This window comes from Siphateles boraxobius, unplaced genomic scaffold (genome assembly GCF_051911475.1).
Source record: "Siphateles boraxobius isolate OS27281-9 unplaced genomic scaffold, OSU_SipBor_1 17, whole genome shotgun sequence".
Lineage (NCBI taxonomy): Eukaryota > Metazoa > Chordata > Actinopteri > Cypriniformes > Leuciscidae > Siphateles > Siphateles boraxobius.
This window is the reverse complement of record NW_027508777.1, coordinates 1-7,500: the sequence shown is the minus strand read 5'-3', so window position 1 is coordinate 7,500 and position 7,500 is coordinate 1. Positions and strand designations below refer to the sequence as shown.

At 24.3% G+C, this 7,500-nt stretch overlaps 1 long non-coding RNA gene across 1 annotated transcript in view; it reads right to left on the bottom strand.

Annotated features, from left to right (window-relative positions):
• Nucleotides 1-6,666, bottom strand: part of LOC143740111 (uncharacterized) — a 20,881-nt gene extending 14,215 nt beyond the window's left edge. The window contains exon 1 of the long non-coding RNA XR_013204740.1: nucleotides 6,651-6,666. This is a non-coding gene — a long non-coding RNA (uncharacterized LOC143740111). The remainder of the gene's footprint in view (nucleotides 1-6,650) is intronic.
• Nucleotides 6,667-7,500: the final 834 nt, after the last annotated feature.

Genomic DNA, 7,500 nt, shown 5'->3' with positions numbered 1-7,500 from the left:
TCTTTCTTCCTTTCTTTCTTTCTTTCTTTTTCTTTCTTTCTTTTTCTTTCTTTCTTTCTAACTAATCTTTCTTCTTTCTTTCTTTCTTTCTAACTAATCTTTCTTCTTTCTTTCTTTCTAACTAATCTTTCTTTCTTTCTTTCTAACTAATCTTTCTTCTTTCTTTCTTTCTAACTAATCTTTCTTCTTTCTTTCTTTCTAACTATTCTTTCTTCTTTCTTTCTTTCTTTCTTTCTTTCTAACTAATCTTTCTTTCTAACTATTCTTTCTTTCTTTCTTTCTAACTAATCTTTCTTTCTAACTAATCTTTCTTTCTTTCTTTCTTTCTTTCTTTCTTTCTTTCTTTCTTTCTTTCTTCCTTTCTTTCTTTCTTTCTTTTTCTTTCTTTCTTTTTCTTTCTTTCTTTCTAACTAATCTTTCTTCTTTCTTTCTTTCTTTCTAACTAATCTTTCTTCCTTTCTAACTAATCTTTCTTTCTTTCTTTCTAACTAATCTTTCTTCTTTCTTTCTTTCTAACTAATCTTTCTTCTTTCTTTCTTTCTTTCTTTCTTTCTTTCTTTCTTTCTTCTTTCTTTCTTTCTTTCTTTCTTTCTTCTTTCTTTCTAACTAATCTTTCTTTCTTTCTTTCTAACTAATCTTTCTTCTTTCTTTCTTTCTTTCTTTCTTTCTTTTTTCTTTCTTTCTTTCTTTCTAACTAATCTTTCTTCTTTCTTTCTTTCTTTCTTTCTTTTTCTTTCTTTCTTTCTAACTAATCTTTCTTCTTTCTTTCTTTCTTTCTAACTAATCTTTCTTCTTTCTTTCTTTCTTTCTAACTATTCTTTCTTCTTTCTTTCTTTCTTTCTTTCTTTCTTTCTTTCTTTCTTTCTTTCTTTCTTTCTTTCTTTCTTTCTAACTAATTCTTTCTTTCTTTCTTTCTAACTAATCTTTCTTCTTTCTTTCTTTCTTTCTTTTTCTTTCTTTCTTTCTTTCTTTCTTTCTAACTAATATTTATTCTTTCTTTCTTTCTTTCTTTCTTTCTTTCTTTCTTTCTTTCTTTCTTTCTTTCTTTCTAACTAATATTTATTCTTTCTTTCTTTCTAACTAATCTTTCTTTCTTTCTTTCTAACTAATCTTTCTTCTTTCTTTCTTTCTAACTAATCTTTCTTCTTTCTTTCTTTCTAACTATTCTTTCTTCTTTCTTTCTTTCTTTCTTTCTAACTAATCTTTCTTTCTAACTAATTCTTTCTTTCTTTCTTTCTAACTAATCTTTCTTTCTAACTAATCTTTCTTTCTTTCTTTCTTTCTTTCTTTCTTTCTTTCTTTCTTTCTTTCTTTCTTCCTTTCTTTCTTTCTTTCTTTTTCTTTCTTTCTTTTTCTTTCTTTCTTTCTAACTAATCTTTCTTCTTTCTTTCTTTCTTTCTAACTAATCTTTCTTCCTTTCTAACTAATCTTTCTTTCTTTCTTTCTAACTAATCTTTCTTCTTTCTTTCTTTCTAACTAATCTTTCTTCTTTCTTTCTTTCTTTCTTTCTTTCTTTCTTTCTTTCTTTCTTTCTTTCTTTCTTTCTTTCTTTCTTTCTTTCTAACTAATCTTTCTTTCTTTCTTTCTAACTAATCTTTCTTCTTTCTTTCTTTCTTTCTTTCTTTTTCTTTCTTTCTTTCTAACTAATCTTTCTTCTTTCTTTCTTTCTTTCTTTCTTTCTAACTAATCTTTCTTCTTTCTTTCTTTCTAACTATTCTTTCTTCTTTCTTTCTTTCTTTCTTTCTTTCTTTCTTTCTTTCTTTCTTTCTTTCTTTCTTTCTAACTAATCTTTCTTCTTTCTTTCTTCTAACTAATCTTTCTTTCTTTCTTTCTAACTAATCTTTCTTCTTTCTTTCTTTCTAACTAATCTTTCTTCTTTCTTTCTTTCTAACTATTCTTTCTTCTTTCTTTCTTTCTTTCTTTCTTTCTAACTATCTTTCTTTCTAACTAATTCTTTCTTTCTTTCTTTCTAACTAATCTTTCTTTCTAACTAATCTTTCTTTCTTTCTTTCTTTCTTTCTTTCTAACTAATATTTATTCTTTCTTTCTTTCTTTCTTTCTTTCTTTCTTTCTTTCTTTCTTTCTTTCTTTCTAACTAATCTTTCTTCTTTCTTTCTTTCTAACTAATCTTTCTTTCTTTCTTTCTAACTAATCTTTCTTCTTTCTTTCTTTCTAACTAATCTTTCTTCTTTCTTTCTTTCTAACTATTCTTTCTTTCTTTCTTTCTTTCTTTCTTTCTAACTAATCTTTCTTTCTAACTAATTCTTTCTTTCTTTCTTTCTAACTAATCTTTCTTTCTAACTAATCTTTCTTTCTTTCTTTCTTTCTTTCTTTCTTTCTTTCTTTCTTTCTTTCTTCCTTTCTTTCTTTCTTTCTTTTTCTTTCTTTCTTTTTCTTTCTTTCTTTCTAACTAATCTTTCTTCTTTCTTTCTTTCTTTCTAACTAATCTTTCTTCCTTTCTAACTAATCTTTCTTTCTTTCTTTCTAACTAATCTTTCTTCTTTCTTTCTTTCTAACTAATCTTTCTTCTTTTCTTCTTTCTTTCTTTCTTTCTTTCTTTCTTTCTTTCTTTCTTTCTTTCTTTCTTTCTTTCTTTCTTCTTTCTTTCTAACTAATCTTTCTTTCTTTCTTTCTAACTAATCTTTCTTCTTTCTTTCTTTCTTTCTTTCTTTTTCTTTCTTTCTTTCTAACTAATCTTTCTTCTTTCTTTCTTTCTTTCTTTCTTTCTAACTAATCTTTCTTCTTTCTTTCTTTCTAACTATTCTTTCTTCTTTCTTTCTTTCTTTCTTTCTTTCTTTCTTTCTTTCTTTCTAACTAATCTTTCTTTCTTTCTTTCTTTCTTTCTTTCTTTCTTTCTTTCTAACTAATCTTTCTTCTTTTTTTCTAACTAATCTTTCTTCTTTATTTCTAACTAATCTTTCTTCTTTCTTTCTTTCTTTCTTTCTTTCTAACTAATCTTTCTTCTTTCTTTCTTTCTTTCTTTCTTTCTTTCTTTCTTTCTTTCTTTCTTTCTTACTAATCTTTCTTCTTTCTTTCTTTCTTTCTTTCTTTCTAACTAATCTTTCTTCTTTCTTTCTTTCTTTCTTTCTAACTAATCTTTCTTTTTTCTTTCTTTCTTTCTTTCTTTCTTTCTTTCTTTCTTTCTTTCTTTCTTTCTTTCTTTCTTTCTTTCTTTCTTTCTAACTAATCTTTCTTCTTTCTTTCTTTCTTTTTCTTTCTTTCTTTCTAACTAATCTTTCTTCTTTCTTTCTAACTAATCTTTCTTCTTTCTTTCTCTCTTTCTTTCTTTCTTTCTTTCTTTCTTTCTTTCTTTCTTTCTTTCTAACTAATCTTTCTTCTTTCTTTCTTTCTTCTTTCTTTCTTTCTTTCTTTCTTTCTTTCTTTCTTTCTTTCTTTCTAACTAATCTTTCTTCTTTCTTTCTTTCTTTCTTTCTTTCTTTCTTTCTTTCTTTCTGTCTTTCTAACTAATCTTTCTTCTTTCTTTCTAACTAATCTTTCTTCTTTCTTTCTAACTAATCTTTCTTCTTTCTTTCTTTCTTCTTCTAACTAATCTTTCTTCTTTCTTTCTTTCTTTCTTTCTTTCTTTCTTTCTTACTAATCTTTCTTCTTTCTTTCTTTCTTTCTAACTAATCTTTCTTCTTTCTTTCTTTCTTTCTTTCTAACTAATCTTTCTTTTTTCTTTCTTTCTTTCTTTCTTTCTTTCTTTCTTTCTTTCTTTCTTTCTTTCTAACTAATATTTCTTCTTTCTTTCTTCTAACTAATATTTCTTCTTTCTAACTAATCTTTCTTCTTTCTTTCTAACTAATCTTTCTTTCTTTCTAACTAATCTTTCTCTTTCTTTCTTTCTTTCTTTTTCTTTCTTTCTTTCTTTCTTTCTTTCTAACTAATATTTATTCTTTCTTTCTTTCTTTCTTTCTTTCTTTCTTTCTTTCTTTCTTTCTTTCTTTCTAACTAATATTTATTCTTTCTTTCTTTCTTTCTTTCTTTCTTTCTTTCTTTCTTTCTTTCTTTCTTTCTTTCTAACTAATATTTCTTCTTTCTTTCTAACTAATATTTCTTCTTTCTTTCTTTCTAACTAATCTTTCTTTCTTTCTTTCTTTCTTTCTTTCTTTCTAACTAATCTTTCTTCTTTCTTTCTTTCTTTCTTTCTAACTAATCTTTCTTCTTTCTTTCTTTCTTTCTTTCTTACTAATCTTTCTTCTTTCTTTCTTTCTTTCTTTCTTTCTTTCTTTCTAACTAATCTTTCTTTCTAACTAATCTTTCTTCTTTCTTTCTTTCTTTCTTTCTTTCTAACTAATATTTCTTCTTTCTTTCTTTCTTTCTTTCTTTCTTTCTTTCTAACTAATATTTCTTTTTTTCTTTCTTTCTTTCTTTCTAACTGATATTTCTTCTTTCTTTCTTTCTAACTAATCTTTCTTTCTTTCTTTCTTTCTTTCTAACTAATCTTTCTTCTTTCTTTCTAACTAATCTTTCTTCTTTCTTTCTTTCTTTCTTTCTTTTTTACTTTTTCTTTCTTTCTTTCCAACTAATCTTTCTTCTTTCTTTCTTTCTTTCTTTCTAACTAATCTTTATTCTTTCTTTCTTTCTAACTAATCTTTCTTCTTTCTTTCTTTCTTTCTTTCTTTCTTTCTTTCTTTCTTTCTTTCTTTCTTTCTTTCTTTCTTTTCTTTCTAACTAATCTTTCTTCTTTCTTTCTTTCTTTCTTTCTTTCTTTCTAACTAATCTTTCTTTCTTTCTTTCTAACTAATCTTTCTTCTTTCTTTCTTTCTTTCTAACTAATATTTCTTCTTTCTTTCTTTCTTTCTTTCTAACTAATCTTTCTTTCTAACTAATTCTTTCTTTCTTTCTTTCTTTCTAACTAATCTTTCTTTCTAACTAATTCTTTCTTTCTTTCTTTCTAACTAATCTTTCTTCTTTCTTTCTTTCTTTCTTTCTAACTAATCTTTCTTCTTTCTTTCTTTCTTTCTTTCTTTCTTTCTTTCTTTCTTTCTAACTAATATTTCTTCTTTCTTTCTTTCTTTCTAACTAATATTTCTTCTTTCTTTATTTCTTTCTTTCTTTCTAACTAATCTTTCTTTCTTTCTTTCTTTCTTTCTTTCTAACTAATCTTTCTTCTTTCTTTCTTTCTTTCTAACTAATCTTTCTTCTTTCTTTCTTTCTTTCTTTCTAACTCATCTTTCTTTCTTTCTTTCTTTTTCTTTCTTTCTTTCTAACTAATCTTTCTTCTTTCTTTCTTTCTTTCTTTCTTTCTTTCTTTCTTTCTAACTAATCTTTCTTCTTTCTTTCTTTCTTTCTTTCTAACTAATCTTTCTTTCTAACTAATTCTTTCTTTCTTTCTTTCTAACTAATCTTTCTTCTTTCTTTCTTTCTTTCTTTCTTTCTAACTAATCTTTCTTCTTTCTTTCTTTCTAACTAATCTTTCTTTCTAACTAATCTTTCTTCTTTCTTTCTTTCTTTCTAACTAATATTTCTTCTTTCTTTCTTTCTTTCTTTCTAACTAATCTTTCTTTCTAACTAATTCTTTCTTTCTTTCTTTCTTTCTTTCTAACTAATCTTTCTTCTTTCTTTCTTTCTTTCTAACTAATATTTCTTCTTTCTTTCTTTCTTTCTTTCTTTCTAACTAATCTTTCTTCTTTCTTTCTTTCTTTCTTTCTTTCTTTCTAACTAATCTTTCTTTCTTTCTAACTAATCTTTCTTCTTTCTTTCTTTCTTTCTTTCTTTCTTTCTAACTAATCTTTCTTCTTTCTTTCTTTCTTTCTTTCTTTCTTTCTTTCTTTCTTTCTAACTAATCTTTCTTCTTTCTTTCTTTCTTTCTAACTAATCTTTCTTCTTTATTTCTTTCTTTCTTTTTCTTTCTTTCTTTCTAACTAATCTTTCTTCTTTCTTTCTTTCTTTCAAACTAATCTTTCTTCTTTCTTTCTTTCTTTCTAACTAATCTTTCTTTCTTTCTTTCTTTCTAACTAATCTTTCTTTCTTTCTTTCTTTCTTTCTTTCTTTCTTTCTTTCTTTCTTTCTTTCTTTCTTTCTTTCTTTCTTTCTTTCTAACTAATCTTCTTCTTTTTTTCTAACTAATCTTTCTTCTTTATTTCTAACTAATCTTTCTTCTTTCTTTCTTTCTTTCTTTCTTTCTTTCTTTCTTTCTTTCTAACTAATCTTTCTTTCTTTCTTTCTTTCTTTCTTACTAATCTTTCTTCTTTCTTTCTTTCTTTCTTTCTTTCTTTCTAACTAATCTTTCTTCTTTCTTTCTTTCTTTCTTTCTTTCTTTCTTTCTTTCTTTCTAACTAATCTTTCTTCTTTCTTTCTTTCTTTCTTTCTTTTTCTTTCTTTCTTTCTAATCTTTCTTCTTTCTTTCTAACTAATCTTTCTTCTTTCTTTCTCTCTTTCTTTCTTTTTTTCTTTCTTTCTTTCTTTCTAACTAATCTTTCTTCTTTCTTTCTTTCTTTCTTTCTTTCTTTCTTTCTTACTAATCTTTCTTCTTTCTTTCTTTCTTTCTAACTAATCTTTCTTCTTTCTTTCTTTCTTTCTAACTAATCTAATCTTTCTTTTTCTTTCTTTCTTTCTTTCTTTCTAACTAATCTTTCTTTCTTTCTCTCTAACTAATCTTTCTTTCTTTCTTTCTTTCTTTCTTTCTTTCTTTCTTTCTTTCTAACTATTTCTTTCTTTCTCTCTAACTAATCTTTCTTTCTTTCTTTCTTTCTTTCTTTCTAACTAATCTTTCTTCTTTCTTTCTAACTAATCTTTCTTCTTTCTTTCTATTTCTTTCTTCTTTCTTTCTTTTCTTTCTTTCTTTCTTTCTTTCTTTCTTTCTTTCTTTCTTTCTTTCTTAACTAATCTTTCTTCTTTCTTTCTAACTATCTTTCTTCTTTCTTTCTTTCTTTCTTTCTAACTAATCTTTCTTCTTTCTTTCTTTCTTTCTTTCTTTCTTTCTTACTAATCTTTCTTCTTTCTTTCTTTCTTTCTAACTAATCTTTCTTCTTTCTTTCTTTCTTTCTAACTAATCTTTCTTTTTCTTTCTTTCTTTCTTTCTTTCTTTCTTTCTTTCTAACTAATATTTCTTCTTTCTTTCTTTCTAACTAATATTTTTCTTTCTAACTAATCTTTCTTCTTTCTTTCTAACTAATCTTTCTTTCTTTCTAACTAATCTTTCTTTCTTTCTTTCTAACTTTCTTCTTTCTTTCTTTCTTTTCTTTCTTTCTTTCTTTCTTTCTTTCTTTCTTTCTTTCTTTCTTTCTAACTAATCTTTCTTTCTTTCTTTCTTACTATCTTTCTTCTTTCTTTCTTTCTTTCTTTCTTTCTTTCTTTCTAACTAATCTTTCTTCTTTCTTTCTAACTAATCTTTCTTCTTTCTTTCTTTCTTTCTTTCTTTCTTTCTTTCTTTCTAACTAATCTTTCTTCTTTCTTTCTTTCTTTCTTTCTTTCTTTCTTTCTTTCTTTCTTTCTTTCTTTCTTTCTTTTTCTTTCTTTCTTTCTAACTAATCTTTCTTCTTTCTTTCTTTCTTT